We start from the raw sequence: 15784 nt of genomic DNA, 5'->3' as shown, positions 1-15784 counted from the left end.
TGTAGAGGCCGTATAGAGGCCGTATAGAGGCCGTATAGAGGCCGTATAGAGGCCGTATAGAGGCCGTATAGAGGCCGTTTAGAGGCCGTAGAAAGGCCATGTAATATATCTTTTAAGTGGCCGAATAGTGGCCGTATAAAGGCCATATAGAGGCCGTATAGAGGTCGTATAGTGGCTGTATAGAGGCCAAACCTAATCGCCCAATTTCCCATTATTCTAGTATAAAAAGAGATGATATTTGACAAAAACCCAAATCATAGGTAGAATGGACCGCTGCCAGTGTTTCTCTTTTCCAAACAAAAAGAAATGATATTAATTTGAATAACCGTCCACAAATGCAAATTGATACCGAGAATGAAATCGGTCGCTCGCTTTACCCATTTAATAAGCTTGTTTGGAAAAGAGAGACACAAATAGAGTCAACTCTACCCATGATTATGGGTTTGGTCAAATTAAAATATTAAATTAATTGACGTTTTAAATCATAGTTACTGAAAAGCTGCAGCAATTTGCGAGAATAAATAAATACACCTACGCTTGTAAAAAAACTTGTTAAATATATTTTATAGACGATTTACTACGTTGCTAAGTGACCACAATGTGTTAAGTATCTCCAATATAGCAGTACACGAGAACCTGTAACACATTCCTACGACCTACATTCCCAGTTCACACCCCAACCCACCCCAACCCACCCCACCCCAACCCACAACACCCCAACCCACAACACCACACCACACCACACCACACCACACCACACCACACCACACCACACCCCACCGAACCGAACCACACCACACCACACCACACCACACCACGCCACGCCACGCCACGCCACGCCACGCCACGCCACGCCACGCCACGCCACACCACACCACACCACACCACACCACACCACACCACACCACACCACACCACACCACACCACACCACACCACACCACACCACACCACACCACACCACACCACACCACACCACACCACACCACACCACACCACACCACACCACACCACACCACACCACACCACACCACACCACACCACACCACACCACACCACACCACACCACACCACACCACACCACACCACACCACACCACACCACACCACACCACACCACACCACACCACACCACACCACACCACGGGACAACACAGGACAAGACGGGACAGGGTACGGGACAGTAAAACTTATAATAAGCATTAAGCACAGTTAAACTAACAAACCTTACCTTTTTACGATGCGATGATAGTCTGCTGAAGTAACGATAGTTCCTTTTTTTTTTTTGTTGGGGACCGGCCCGAAGTACCAGCCAATGTTTACTCAAAAAATAATATATATAATAAGTGTTATCAATTCAAACTCAAAACTCACACAAGATTAGATCTCATTAAAACGATTAATATGTATATCATTATCATGGAGCTTGTCGAACAAAACATAGCTGAGCACATATAAAGTTGCCTTTAGTTAAAGTTATCATATTAATGCGCTTTTAGAGTTGTAGAGTGGAAACAGGCGCATAGCTACGGCTAGCTAGCTATTCCAAAATTTTTAAAATTTAACGACTGTTATCAGTCGCATAGCGTCATGCCGTTTTTGCTGGCGAATTGATGGCAGTGTAACTGAGATGGTATGCAGTGAAATTGATTCTGTGATGGCGTGCTTATGAGACAGAGTTATTATTAGCATTGCGGTTGATGTTGCGCTCTGATTTCCTTAGTCCCGTTATATTGTATAACATAAAGTTGGGCCATTCGTCTCCAATGCCCTCGTTTTGTTGATCAATGAGCATGTTTTTTATGCACCTTTTGTAGATGTTAAGGTTGAATAGACTTGGCAAGGAAGTTGCTGCGACACTATATCTGTTTATTGCTAGTAGTGGACCTTTGTAGAATACTGAATTATTGTAAGGGTATTTACCGTATTCATCTGACCATGTAGTTGTAAGACTCGAATCCGGATCGGCGACGTTAAATATTGGTGCACTGTTAGGTATTGTTTTCTTTATAGAGGGAGGCACTAAACTTGGGAAGTTTTTCAGCTTATGTATAAAAACTAATGCGTTCTTTACGATGATACTATGAACTGTCAATATTTTGTGTACATAGAAACCAGACTTGGTACTTGCTGGTGGTGTACCATCTTTGTACCAGTAATTAACAAAACCTGGTAGTATTGCTCTAAGACCCATTTTTTGTTTTACAAATAGTGTTTCTATATGGGATTTGGCAGCAAAACCCCAGACGAGGGAGCAGTAATTAAGGTGAGACTGCACAAAGCTGTGATATATTTGTAAACGTGCTTCCAGAGGCAAATATTTTTTAAGTTTGTACATGACTCCAATGTATCTGGCCATTTTCATTTTCATGGCAGAAATATGTTGCGACCAGTTCAGTTTGTTATCTATTATAACTCCTAAGAAACGGGCTTCTGTTTTTCTTTCGATTGTGACACCAGAAATTACTACATCGCGATAAATGAGGTTTCTTTGCCGAGAAAAGATCATATAATTCGTTTTTTTAAGATTTAGAGCTAATCCGTTGTTATCTACCCATTTAACTAAGACATCGCTAAGAATTTTGAGCTTATCATAAACCTCGTTTATATTTTCTCCTGTTAGGAAAATGTTTGCATCATCTGCGTACATGATGAAATTAGCTATTTCTGATATTTGAGGAAGATCGTTTATGTAGATTATAAAAAGGAGAGGTCCCAAAATTGAACCTTGGGGTACACCGTAAATAATGGGGTTGGCTGAGGATTCAGAGGATCCAATTGATACAAACTGGTTTCTGTTCATAAGATATGATTTAAACCAGTTTAAAGCTAGACCTCTTATGCCATAGTGCTCGAGCTTATTCAGGAGTATGGAGTGATCCACAAGGTCAAAGGCTTTGCTAAAGTCAATCAAAAGGAGCAAAGTAACTTGCTTTTTGGACATTGAATTGAGGATTCTGTCTTTAGCATTAAGAAGGGCATGTTCACAAGACCTACCTGGGCGGAAGCCGTATTGATTTTCACAAAGTATATTGTAGGTATCCAAGAAATTTATGACTCGATTGTGCATAAGCTTTTCGTAGACTTTTGAGAAAGTGGCAAGTAGAGATATCGGTCTGTAATTTTTGATGTCAGTTTTAGATCCACCTTTATGTACAGGAACTACTTTTGCCGTTTTCAAGGCTTGGGGAAAGACCCCTTGTTCGAACGAGCTGTTAACAACGTGGGCCAATACAGTGGTAAAATTATGACAGCTGTTGGCAATTTTTAGTGGTTGGATTTTGGTGTCAAGAGTAGCTTTATTCTTAAATAGGTTAATAACGTCTTGAACTTCGGTAGTTGTGACTGGTTTTATGTAGATACTATTTGGAGAAGGGTTGCGAAGTGTCCCCTGGGCCCCACCAGGATCGAACGTGGTCCTACTACTAATTTCAGATTTAATTTTTGGAGCGATGTTTGAGAAGTGATCATTAAATTTTTCTGCTACTGCTGCCGGAGTGCTGACTTGTCCGTTTTCGTCCGACAGTTTTATCGATGTAGGTTTAGCTGGTTTCCTATTCAGAAGACCGTTAATCATCTGCCACTGCTTCTTAGAATTATCTTTGTGTTGTTCGAAGAATTTTTTGTAGTGTATGTTTTTGGCTTTGTCAACGTGTTTAGTGCAAAACTTTTTCAAACGGTCGTATTTTAGCTGGTTCCTATCAACTGGTTCCTTAACAAAATCATGATATGCCTGATTTTTACGTTCTATAGCTTCTTCAAGCCAGGGCAGTATCCATGGTTTGGGATTAACACGTTCATTTTGTCTGCGCTCGGACTGTCTTTTAGTCGGGTAGGCAGCGTTATAAATCCTGTTGTAAGCCGAATTTAAACAATCAAACTGCTGGTTAGCATCATGGGTATTTGTTAGTATTACAGACCAATTTTCTTCCATTATTAAATCTCTAAATTTATGGTTGTTGGCCTCATTAAAACTACGTACGTTGGTTTGAGTTGGATTTTGATTATAAGATGCGGAGCGGTAACTGCTGGTGGATGTATTATCAAGATTAATTGTTGTAACTATCGCTAAGTGATCCGACAGATCTGTCGTTAATACGTTGCAGCTTATTGTATCTTCAAGATTGTTCGTGTAGATATGATCAATAAGCGTGGCACTGTGGTCTGTTATGCGAGTTGGACGTGATACAATTTGGATGAAACCGTATTCTGGGTGAAAATTATCTTTATCCCGGTTGTTGCGACAAGTAAAAATGCTCTTATTAGGGAAAGGAGATTACTCGACGTTTCAATGTAACTACATCGTATTCATGATCTCAAATTATTTGTTATATAGTAGTGTTGAAAGTATTAAAACTCGATGTAGTTACATTGAAACGTCGAGTAATCTCCTTTCCCTAATAAGAGCATTTTTACTTGTCGCAACAACCGGGATAAAGATAATTTTCACCCAGAATACATTACAACAATGCGACTCATAAATAATACTCCAATCCGGATTTTACATTGGATGAAACCGTAAGAGGATGCAATATCTATAATGCTTTGACATGCCTGGTTGCTACTGTGCTTCAGTAAATTTAGGTTAAAATCTCCATGTAACGTCATATGTTTGCGAGAGTGTCTTCCCAGGTTGTGAAGTGTACTTTTAAAAATCTCAAGAAATGCTTCAGGTTTTCTAGCGGGAGAGCGATAAACATTTCCAATTATCTTTGTTCTATTATATCCTTTACACTGGTGGATCTTGATAAATTGAAATTCGCCGCTAGTATTTGAGGGTTCAGGGTTGGGATTGAAAACATCAATTTTATCAGAGTCAACTACACGTTTGTGTATGTATATGGCAAGCCCCCCACCTTTACCCGTTGTGCGGATGGGATCTTGGATATGCGGTTCATGGAATCCATTTAATGTGATGTCGTTTATTCCGTTAGGCAATTTTCCTAGAGTGCAGTTAGTTTCGTTAAAACACAATACATCATACTTATCATATATTTCTATATCTTCTCGTAGTTGATCAATATTTTTGAAAAGGGATCTGATGTTCATGGAAAATGTTTTAAGTTGAGAGGATGTCGACCTTTTCACGTTACGTTGCTGTTTATACTGACAGTGAGTTAGGAAAGCCGAAATGTCACTCCATGTTGAATCCTGGTGCTCTTCATTGGTCATGGCGTCTCCAATAAGATTACATCGACTATTTTGAGCGTATGGATTATAAATAGCGCCATTAAGCTTATTGTAGTCATCGTAAATTTCATAGTAAGTCGCGTAAAATCCAGGAATAAGACTTTCACAACAGCTTGTACAACCTAAATTTTCCTTAAAACATTTGACGTGGACGTTGTTATGGCACCATGAACAGCTGCGGATGTTTTTGGAAGAATAACACCAGCCGCTACAGCTACCACATTTTATTTTGATTATATGACCAGAAGTATCAGTAACATTTCTATTCGCTGCCATTTTAAATTAACTCTTATGCTTGTGGAAGAATTAGAGAATAAAAAATGTATAAATTTATAAATAACGTAAAATATATCTATACTAGTGCAAATCAGATTCTTTCACGAGAACCGGAGGTCCTGTATGCTACAGAATCGTGATCTGAGTCTTATCTACTTATTTGTTAAAAATATTCGCTAAATTAGATGTTACAATATAGTGCCCTTATCTCGATTCTCGGGCTTATCAGTATGATAATATGACTTTACCTAGAGTGTATATTAAAACGTTGTGATTTTGTATGTTGTTGTGTGAAATTGTGTAGTTTTGTGTGGTGATTTTTGCTATTTAGTTGTTTGTGAAGTTTTCGAAAATACTGTTGCACTGAACTTTGACTGAGGAAACGTGCTTGATGCTGGATGGTTGACGAAGGAAAAATCAAGGGACGGGGCAATCATACCACACCACGGGACAACGAACCCAGTAAAACTTAATGGCTGGCGGTATTACTAGAGGTGGTTTAATTTAAACAGACAGCTCGAGCTCACGCACGACATTAAGCTTGATTTGCATGCATGGCGCATTCTAATGTCCAAGCAGCTAGCACGATTCCGCCAATCAGAGTACAGAAATATGCTAAGTTAAAGTTGCAAACTTTTTATCGGCCCAAAATGAAACTTTTCTGGATATTTTAAGATAACTCAAAATCTACATTGTCTTAAATTTCCCTCCTGGGGGTGAAACACTATTTTTACAAGGCGAAAAATTCGCAAAGAAACCAGAAGTCGCTATCTCTTTTACTTTTGAAGTAAGGCCCTGGCCAGTAAGGTTTTCTGGGCATGACAAGACGGGACAGGGTACGGGACAGTAAAACTTATAATAAGCATTAAGCACAGTTAAACTAACAAACCTTACCTTTTTACGATGCGATGATAGTCTGCTGCAGTAAAGATAGTTCCTCAGCTGGATGGTTGACGAAGGAAAAATCAAGGGACGGGGCAATCATACCACACCACGGGACAACGAACCCAGTAAAACTTAATGGCTGGCGGTATTACTAGAGGTGGTTTAATTTAAACAGACAGCTCGAGCTCACGCGCGACATTAAGCTTGATTTGCATGCATGGCGCATTCCAATGTCCAAGCAGCTAGCACGATTCCGCCAATCAGAGTACAGAAATATGCTAAGTTAAAGTTGCAAACTTTTTATCGGCCCAAAATGAAACTTTTCTGGATATTTTAAGATAACTCAAAATCTACATTGTCTTAAATTTCCCTCCTGGGGGTGAAACACTATTTTTACAAGGCGAAAAATTCGCAAAGAAACCAGAAGTCGCTATCTCTTTTACTTTTGAAGTAAGGCCCTGGCCAGTAAGGTTTTCTGGGCATGACAAGACGGGACAGGGTACGGGACAGTAAAACTTATAATAAGCATTAAGCACAGTTAAACTGATTGATTGGGAACCAGCTTTGTTTACTGGTTAATGTTTACTCAAGAATTTATACATACAATAATATATACAATAATTATATACCTAAATCCGCTAATAAGATTTCATTAATTATTGAATACAGGCGCTGCTTAGATAAATGCAATGCCTAGCAACCAACTCTTGCACTAAAAATAAGCTTTAAAACAGTCTGAAGACTATCCAGTCCTGTATAGAAAGTTAAAAGCCTAATAGGCACCCGCTTAGCACTAACTAAAACTTCACTCACACTGAAAAACAAGCATTATCACACATGTACTGATAAATACACTCAATTGCGACTACAGCTGAATATCTGTCCCTCCTTAATGTAAAACTTTTTGTCCGGCTCCGCTAAAGCTTTAGCTCTCATGCTGGCAATCAGCTCCTTTCGGGCTTCCCGCTGCTCCAGTGATCTGTCAGGGCTCAAAAACACAGTCTTAAACTTGGCTGATTGTCGCAATTTCCGAGCGTTTGCTAAGATTTGATGTACGATCAAGGAGCTGGTCAGGCAGACTTTCACTGGGCGAGTACAGGTAGAAGTTTTCTTCTTGCCGAGTCGCTCTACTTCCATCTTCGGTTTCTGCCCTATTTCCTCTAAAACCTCGCCGATTCTTACCTCTAACTCTTCCTGCTCCTCCTCCGGCAAACCGAAAACAAGAAGATTTCGACTACGGTCCTCTTCTGCGACTACGGTCTTCACAACATTTTTTAGGGCTTCTGGGCAGATAACTGGGGCAGTTACCGTCTGTGAATTGCTGACAATTGCGCTGTAAGTCTTAATCTCCTCTTTAACTGAATCAGCGACTGAGGTTTCCACGATTTTCTTCATAGATTCCAGTTTCTCGGACTGACACTGAGAGAGCTCCTGCTGAACGCTGATGAGAGTTTCCTGGTTCTGAATCAACTTTGCCTGAAGAGTTGTGCAGCAATTTCGGTACGACTCCACAGTTTCCATTAAATAGCCAATGTACTCATAAGACCGACTACAAATGCCAACAAGTTCTGGCTTATTCACTGATTTCGCAAACTTCGGATCTGCTATGTCCGTCATCTTTCCGTACGGTTTGCCAAAGTTCCGCAACTGCTCTTTGCTCCAAGAATAAATCTCATCCCACCTGTAGTTAATACTTTCCAAGTCCATCTTTTCCATGATTACACAATACAAGACGAGCGACAGGCTGAGCGGTGTCGTGATAACAGTAGAGATAAGCCTTGCGATAAGAGAGCAACAAATCAGCAGCAAATGTGAATGTGCTATTACTGAACTGTGAAGCTATTACTGAACTGTGACTAACAAACCTTACCTTTTTACGATGCGATGATAGTCTGCTGCAGTAAAGATAGTTCCTCAGCTGGATGGTTAACGAAGGAAAAATCAAGGGACGGGGCAATCATACCACACCACGGGACAACGAACCCAGTAAAACTTAATGGCTGGCGGTATTACAAGAGGTGGTTTAATTTAAACAGACAGCTCGAGCTCACGCGCGACATTAAGCTTGATTTGCATGCATGGCGCATTCTAATGTCCAAGCAGCTAGCACGATTCCGCCAATCAGAGTACAGAAATATGCTAAGTTAAAGTTGCAAACTTTTTATCAGCCCAAAATGAAACTTTTCTGGATATTTTAAGATAACTCAAAATCTACATTGTCTTAAATTTCCCTCCTGGGGGTAAAACACTATTTTTACAAGGCGAAAAATTCGCAAAGAAACCAGAAGTCGCTATCTCTTTTACTTTTGAAGTAAGGCCCTGGCCAGTAAGGTTTTCTGGGCATGACAAGACGGGACAGGGTACGGGACAGTAAAACTTATAATAAGCATTAAGCACAGTTAAACTAACAAACCTTACCTTTTTACGATGCGATGATAGTCTGCTGCAGTAAAGATAGTTCCTCAGCTGGGTGGTTGACGAAGGAAAAATCAAGGGACGGGGCAATCATACCACACCACGGGACAACGAACCCAGTAAAACTTAATGGCTGGCGGTATTACTAGAGGTGGTTTAATTTAAACAGACAGCTCGAGCTCACGCGCGACATTAAGCTTGATTTGCATGCATGGCGCATTCCAATGTCCAAGCAGCTAGCACGATTCCGCCAATCAGAGTACAGAAATATGCTAAGTTAAAGTTGCAAACTTTTTATCGGCCCAAAATGAAACTTTTCTGGATATTTTAAGATAACTCAAAATCTACATTGTCTTAAATTTCCCTCCTGGGGGTGAAACACTATTTTTACAAGGCGAAAAATTCGCAAAGAAACCAGAAGTCGCTATCTCTTTTACTTTTGAAGTAAGGCCCTGGCCAGTAAGGTTTTCTGGGCATGACAAGACGGGACAGGGTACGGGACAGTAAAACTTATAATAAGCATTAAGCACAGTTAAACTAACAAACCTTACCTTTTTACGATGCGATGATAGTCTGCTGCAGTAAAGATAGTTCCTCAGCTGGATGGTTAACGAAGGAAAAATCAAGGGACGGGGCAATCATACCACACCACGGGACAACGAACCCAGTAAAACTTAATGGCTGGCGGTATTACTAGAGGTGGTTTAATTTAAACAGACAGCTCGAGCTCACGCGCGACATTAAGCTTGATTTGCATGCATGGCGCATTCCAATGTCCAAGCAGCTAGCACGATTCCGCCAATCAGAGTACAGAAATATGCTAAGTTAAAGTTGCAAACTTTTTATCGGCCCAAAATGAAACTTTTCTGGATATTTTAAGATAACTCAAAATCTAAATTGTCTTAAATTTCCCTCCTGGGGGTGAAACACTATTTTTACAAGGCGAATAATTCGCAAAGAAACCAGAAGTCGCTATCTCTTTTACTTTTGAAGTAACGCCCTGGCCAGTAAGGTTTTCTGGGCAGGACAAGACGGGACAGGGTACGGGACAGTAAAACTTATAATAAGCATTAAGCACAGTTAAACTAACAAACCTTACCTTTTTACGATGCAATGATAGTCTGCTGCAGTAAAGATAGTTCCTCAGCTGGATGGTTGACGAAGAAAAAATCAAGGGACGGGGCAATCATACCACACCACGGGACAAAGAACCCAGTAAAACTTAATGGCTGGCGGTATTACAAGAGGTGGTTTAATTTAAACAGACAGCTCTAGCTCACGCGCGACATTAAGCTTGATTTGCATGCATGGCGCATTCCAATGTCCAAGCAGCTAGCACGATTCCGCCAATCAGAGTACAGAAATATGCTAAGTTAAAGTTGCAAACTTTTTATCGGCCCAAAATGAAACTTTTCTGGATATTTTAAGATAACTCAAAATCTACATTGTCTTAAATTTCCCTCCTGGGGGTGAAACACTATTTTTACAAGGCGAATAATTCGCAAATAAACCAGAAGTCGCTATCTCTTTTACTTTTGAAGTAAGGCCCTGGCCAGTAAGGTTTTCTGGGCAGGACAAGACGGGACAGGGTACGGGACAGTAAAACTTATAATAAGCATTAAGCACAGTTAAACTAACAAACCTTACCTTTTTACGATGCGATGATAGTCTGCTGCAGTAAAGATAGTTCCTCAGCTGGATGGTTGACGAAGGAAAAATCAAGGGACGGGTAATCATACCACACCACGGGACAACGAACCCAGTAAAACTTAATGGCTGGCGGTATTACTAGAGGTGGTTTAATTTAAACAGACAGCTCGAGCTCACGCGCGACATTAAGCTTGATTTGCATGCATGGCGCATTCCAATGTCCAAGCAGCTAGCACGATTCCGCCAATCAGAGTACAGAAATATGCTAAGTTAAAGTTGCAAACTTTTTATCGGCCCAAAATGAAACTTTTCTGGATATTTCAAGATAACTCAAAATCTACATTGTCTTAAATTTCCCCCCTGGGGGTGAAACGTTATTTTTACAAGGCGAATAATTCGCAAAGAAACCAGAAGTCGCTTTCTCTTTTACTTTTGAAGTAAGGCCCTGGCCAGTAAGGTTTTCTGGGCAGGACAAGACGGGACAGGGTACGGGACAGTAAAACTTATAATAAGCATTAAGCACAGTTAAACTAACAAACCTTACCTTTTTACGATGCGATGATAGTCTGCTGCAGTAAAGATAGTTCCTCAGCTGGATGCTTGACGACTTGGATGATATGATCCTGCAAGACATAATTTAGAAAAATAAAAGGCAAGGATGTTCAGCTCGTGAAAATACTGGTGATAATTATTTGGTAGGCCCTAAAATGACTCGTCCAGATCCAGTCTTATCCTTAAATTGGATATAACTCACCAGCTGATCGAGCACTGAATTGTCTGATTAAAACTTGTGAATCTGACCTCCAGCTCGCTATTTTTGAGATTCGAGCAAATCGAGGATGTTCAAAGAATGCAGGATGTTCAGCTCGTCAAAATACTGGTGAAAATTATTTGGTAGGCCCTAAAATGACTCGTCCAGATCCAGTCTTATCCTTAAAGTTAAATTGGATATAACTCACTAGCTGAACGAGCACTGAATTGTCGGATTAAAACTTGTGCATCTGACCTCCAGCTCGCCATTTTTGAGATTCAAGCAAATCGAGGATGTTCAAAGGATGCAAGATGTTCAGCTCGTCAAAATACTGGTGAAAATTATTTGGTAGGCCCTAAAATGACTCGTCCAGATCCAGTCTTATCCTTAAAGTTAAATTGGATATAACTCACTAGCTGAACGAGCACTGAATTGTCGGATTAAAACTTGTGCATCTGACCTCCAGCTCGCCATTTTTGAGATTCAAGCAAATCGAGGATGTTCAAAGGATGCAAGATGTTCAGCTCGTCAAAATACTGGTGAAAATTATTTGGTAGGCCCTAAAATGACTCGTCCAGATCCAGTCTTATCCTTAAATTGGACATAACTCACCAGCTGAACGAGCACTGAATTGTCGGATTAAAACTTGTGAATCTGACCTCCAGCTCGCCATTTTTGAGATTCAAGCAAATCGAGGATGTTCAAAGAATGCAGGATGTTCAGCTCGTCAAAATACTGGTGAAAATTATTTGGTAGGCCCTAAAATGACTCGTCCAGATCCAGTCTTATCCTTAAAGTTAAATTGGATATAACTCACTAGCTGAACGAGCACTGAATTGTCGGATTAAAACTTGTGAATCTGACCTCCAGCTCGCCATTTTTGAGATTCAAGCAAATCGAGGATGTTCAAAGGATGCAAGATGTTCAGCTCGTCAAAATACTGGTGAAAATTATTTGGTAGGCCCTAAAATGACTCGTCCAGATCCAGTCTTATCCTTAAATTGGACATAACTCACCGGCTGAACGAGCACTGAATTGTCGGATTAAAACTTGTGAACCAGACCTCCAGCTCAAGTAAATCGAGGGAGTTCAAAGGGTGCAGGGTGATCAGCTCGTCAAAATAGGTAACACGACATCTGTCCGACAGCGACATCTGTCCGACAGCACTATTTTCTTGTGTTTGAAGTGATATCTCAAATTTGGAGATTTCTTTTGTGTTTAAGGATATAAAAATCGTTCGGTAGAAAACCTTACCTTATGATAGCAGTTGAGTAGGTAAGCTGCAGTGGAGACAGTTCTTCAGCTGGAGGTTTGATGACTTGGATGACATGATCCTGCAAGACATAATTTATTATCAAACTTTACACAAATCCAAAGTAGTTACTAAGAACATCATAAAGACCTGATAAGTCTACTTAAAAGACTTGCAGAACTGAAAACTTACTATAAATGCAAAAAATGGAACTTAAAACTGAACTTAAAACTGAAACAAGACATAATTTAGAAAAATAAAAGGCAAAAAGACAAAAAATAGCAGACATCCATGTTGTTTTTCTATAAACGGATGGGATAAAATAAATTAAATCAGAGTTTAAAGCGCAGATTATATTAAACGGAAGAGAACGCAAGTGATACAGGCAGAACAGAAAGACGCCTCGGTCACCAAGGTACTTTATTATATTATAACAGTAGCAAACCTATTTCTATATTCAAACAAGAGTATCATTTACAGCTAAAAAATTGTAGTTATCCGAAGTAGTAAAAATAGCTGTAAGGCCTGTACAAAGCGCCTAGTCTCACACAAGATAAGCATCACTTGTAGTATTTGTTATACGACATATCACCCAAAATGTGCTCACCTAACACCTAGCGACATAACTGAACTTACTGGAGAATGGTCTTGCTACAGCTGCATTTCAGAAATTCTTCCAGTGGGCGCCGTCATGCTTCTTTCACCATCACGGCCTATACAAATCCCAGTCTCCAATAAACGAGAAAAATGTCACACTAGCACAAAAATTGGGAATATAAGACAAATGACCAAATTTTGCTACTGTGACAACCTAACCCACAAAAGATGTTTTGCTGGCTCAACAGGCTGCAGAGAATGCTTGAGAAAAATTTTCCTAGCATATGATGTCTCCATTAGACTGCTTCACACGATAAATTTCAGTAACACTATTAGGTTTAACCCCTTTAATCGCGACCACCTATCAAATCAAATAGGTGATCATGATGATACTGATACTGATTTGAATCCATGGGAAACAACGTCTAGTCTTCTAAATAACTGCAAATATTATACTGCGAACGCGATCAAAAATACGAAGGAGTATGATTTAAAAGTTTTCTCGTTAAACGTTAGGTCACTTAATGGGAAAATTGAAGAATTTCGGGAGAATATAGATCAATACACAAAATATGACGTTCTCTGCTTCAATGAAACAAATTGTAACACGGAATGTTTGCCTTTTCAGGGAGAGGAGTTCGAACTAGACGGTTTCTATCCACCGTATGTTCAGACTCCCGCCAGAGCGTCAAATCGTGGTGGGGGACTAGTTATATATGTTAACAAAAAACTATGTGAATCATCTGAAATAAATGTTAAGAGCGCTCTATGTTGCCACGATAATCCTAAGATAGGAGAATTCTTGGTTGCAGAACTTACCTTGAAAGGGCACAAAAACGCGTTAATCTGTAATATATATCGCTCTCCAAGTGGGGACTTGAATGGTTTCCTCCGTAACTTAGCAAGACATCGAAACAAAAATATCATACTGGCCGGTGATACTAACATAGACCTACTAGATTACGGGAGAATAGACTCTGTTACTAAGTATGTGGACACTCTAGCAGAGCATGGATTCGCTCCTGTGATATCAAGACCAACTAGAGTCACAGATCACAGTGCGACTATCATTGACCATATTTTCGTCAATAATTGCCACGCTGTTACAAAATCGGGAGTAATTTCTGAATCAATCTCTGACCACTTGGCAACTTTTGTCACAATTATGGTTGATCAGAAGATACAACAGAAACATCTTCTCGAGTAATAAACGATGACAGCATCAAAAAGTTCGAGAACGACATTTCTGCCGTAGACTGGAACTTGGTTAATAACTATGAATCTGCAGATGAAAAATTTGAGGCTTTCGAGGAAAAATATAGTGAACTATACGACCGAAATTCCCCAATTAAGGCAAAAAAGAATAGACCAGGCCGCCGTAAAAACACAAAGCCGTGGATCCAAGAATGGTTACTGTGCGCATGTGATCGCAAAAATAAATTTTATGAAGATTTTTTCACAAACCCGACCACTGAAAATGATATTAGGTACAAGAAAATGAAGAAATTTGTGAATAAACACGTGGATAAGGCCAAAAACAAATATTACAACGCGTACTTTACAAAATATTCTAGCGACAGCAGAAAACAATGGCAAATGGTTAATAACTTGTTAAACAGAAAGAAAAAAGGCAAAATTAAGATAAACAAAATTAACTATCATGGGAGCGAGATAACAGATTCTCAGCAAATTGCGAATAGCTTCAATGACTATTTCTGCAATATAGCTGAGACTCTTAAGAGAGAAAATGGTCTCGTATGCTCCGAGGGCCGGACTATCGTAACAGAAACTCAAGATAGCAAATTCCGATGATAAACGGAACAGAATGCAACCGCCCATTATTAAGGGATAAAAAAAGAAATGAGACTCCGCTATAAAAATAAACAGCTAAGCGCTCATCGAGTGCACATGATAAACTGACCTATTACGTGATGCTAGGCCGACCAATCACACGCTGAGGGCCAGCTGCGTACTGCTTATCTTTTCTTATTTTATCTTGTAGAACATTAACTGTACTCATAAATGTGCTCATGATTACATCCGGAAACTCCGTAGTATAGCGTCCGACCCTGAGGGTACAGTCTAGTGTCGGGGTTCATATTTTATTGTTCCTGTGCCAAAGAAAGGGGACCTCACTAAGACCGACAACTACAGAGGAATATCTCTGACATCGATAGTCAGTAAAACTCTGAACAAAATGTTGCTGAACAGGATGAAGCCAAGTCTTGAGGAAGTTTTAAGGGACAACCAGAATGGCTTTAGACCTGGTCGCTCTACAACATCGCACATCCTTGCTCTACGAAGAATTATGGAGGGTGCTAGAGCCAAAAATCTTAAGGCCACCATGGTTTTCATTGATTTCAAAAAGGCGTTCGATAGTGTGCATAGAGGTTTGCTCATGAAGATATTAAAAGCATATGGCATACCAGAAGCCATAGTGCGGCTCATTGAGGGTATCTATACGAGCACAAAGGCTAAAGTAGTTACAGCCGATGGTATAACAGAAATTTTTGATATCCTGGCTGGAGTACTGCAAGGAGACACTCTTGCCCCGTACTTGTTCATTATCGTGATTGACTATATCATGACAGTGTCTATAGACGATGATGACTCGGACTCTGGGTTTACCCTCAGGCCTGCACGGAGTAGAAGGATTGGTGCCGAGAAGATCGCAGACGTCGAGTTTGCAGATGATGTTGCCCTTATCACTGATACCATTGAAGGGGCAAAACTACTCCTGGACAGGCTTGAGAAAGCAGCACTGAGTGTT

General features: G+C 40.1%; 1 protein-coding gene across 2 annotated transcripts in view; it reads left to right on the top strand.

Moving 5' to 3' along the window:
• LOC134817998 (high mobility group-T protein-like) overlaps window positions 1-15784 on the top strand; it is a 69878-nt gene that overhangs the window by 25440 nt on the left and 28654 nt on the right. The window lies entirely within an intron of this gene.

This window comes from Bolinopsis microptera, chromosome 7 (assembly GCF_026151205.1).
Source record: "Bolinopsis microptera isolate Bmic1 chromosome 7, MBARI_Bmic_1.0, whole genome shotgun sequence".
NCBI classification, from domain to species: Eukaryota; Metazoa; Ctenophora; class Tentaculata; order Lobata; family Bolinopsidae; genus Bolinopsis; species Bolinopsis microptera.
The sequence above is the reverse complement of the archived record's forward strand: the minus strand, read 5'-3'. Positions and strand labels throughout refer to the sequence as shown.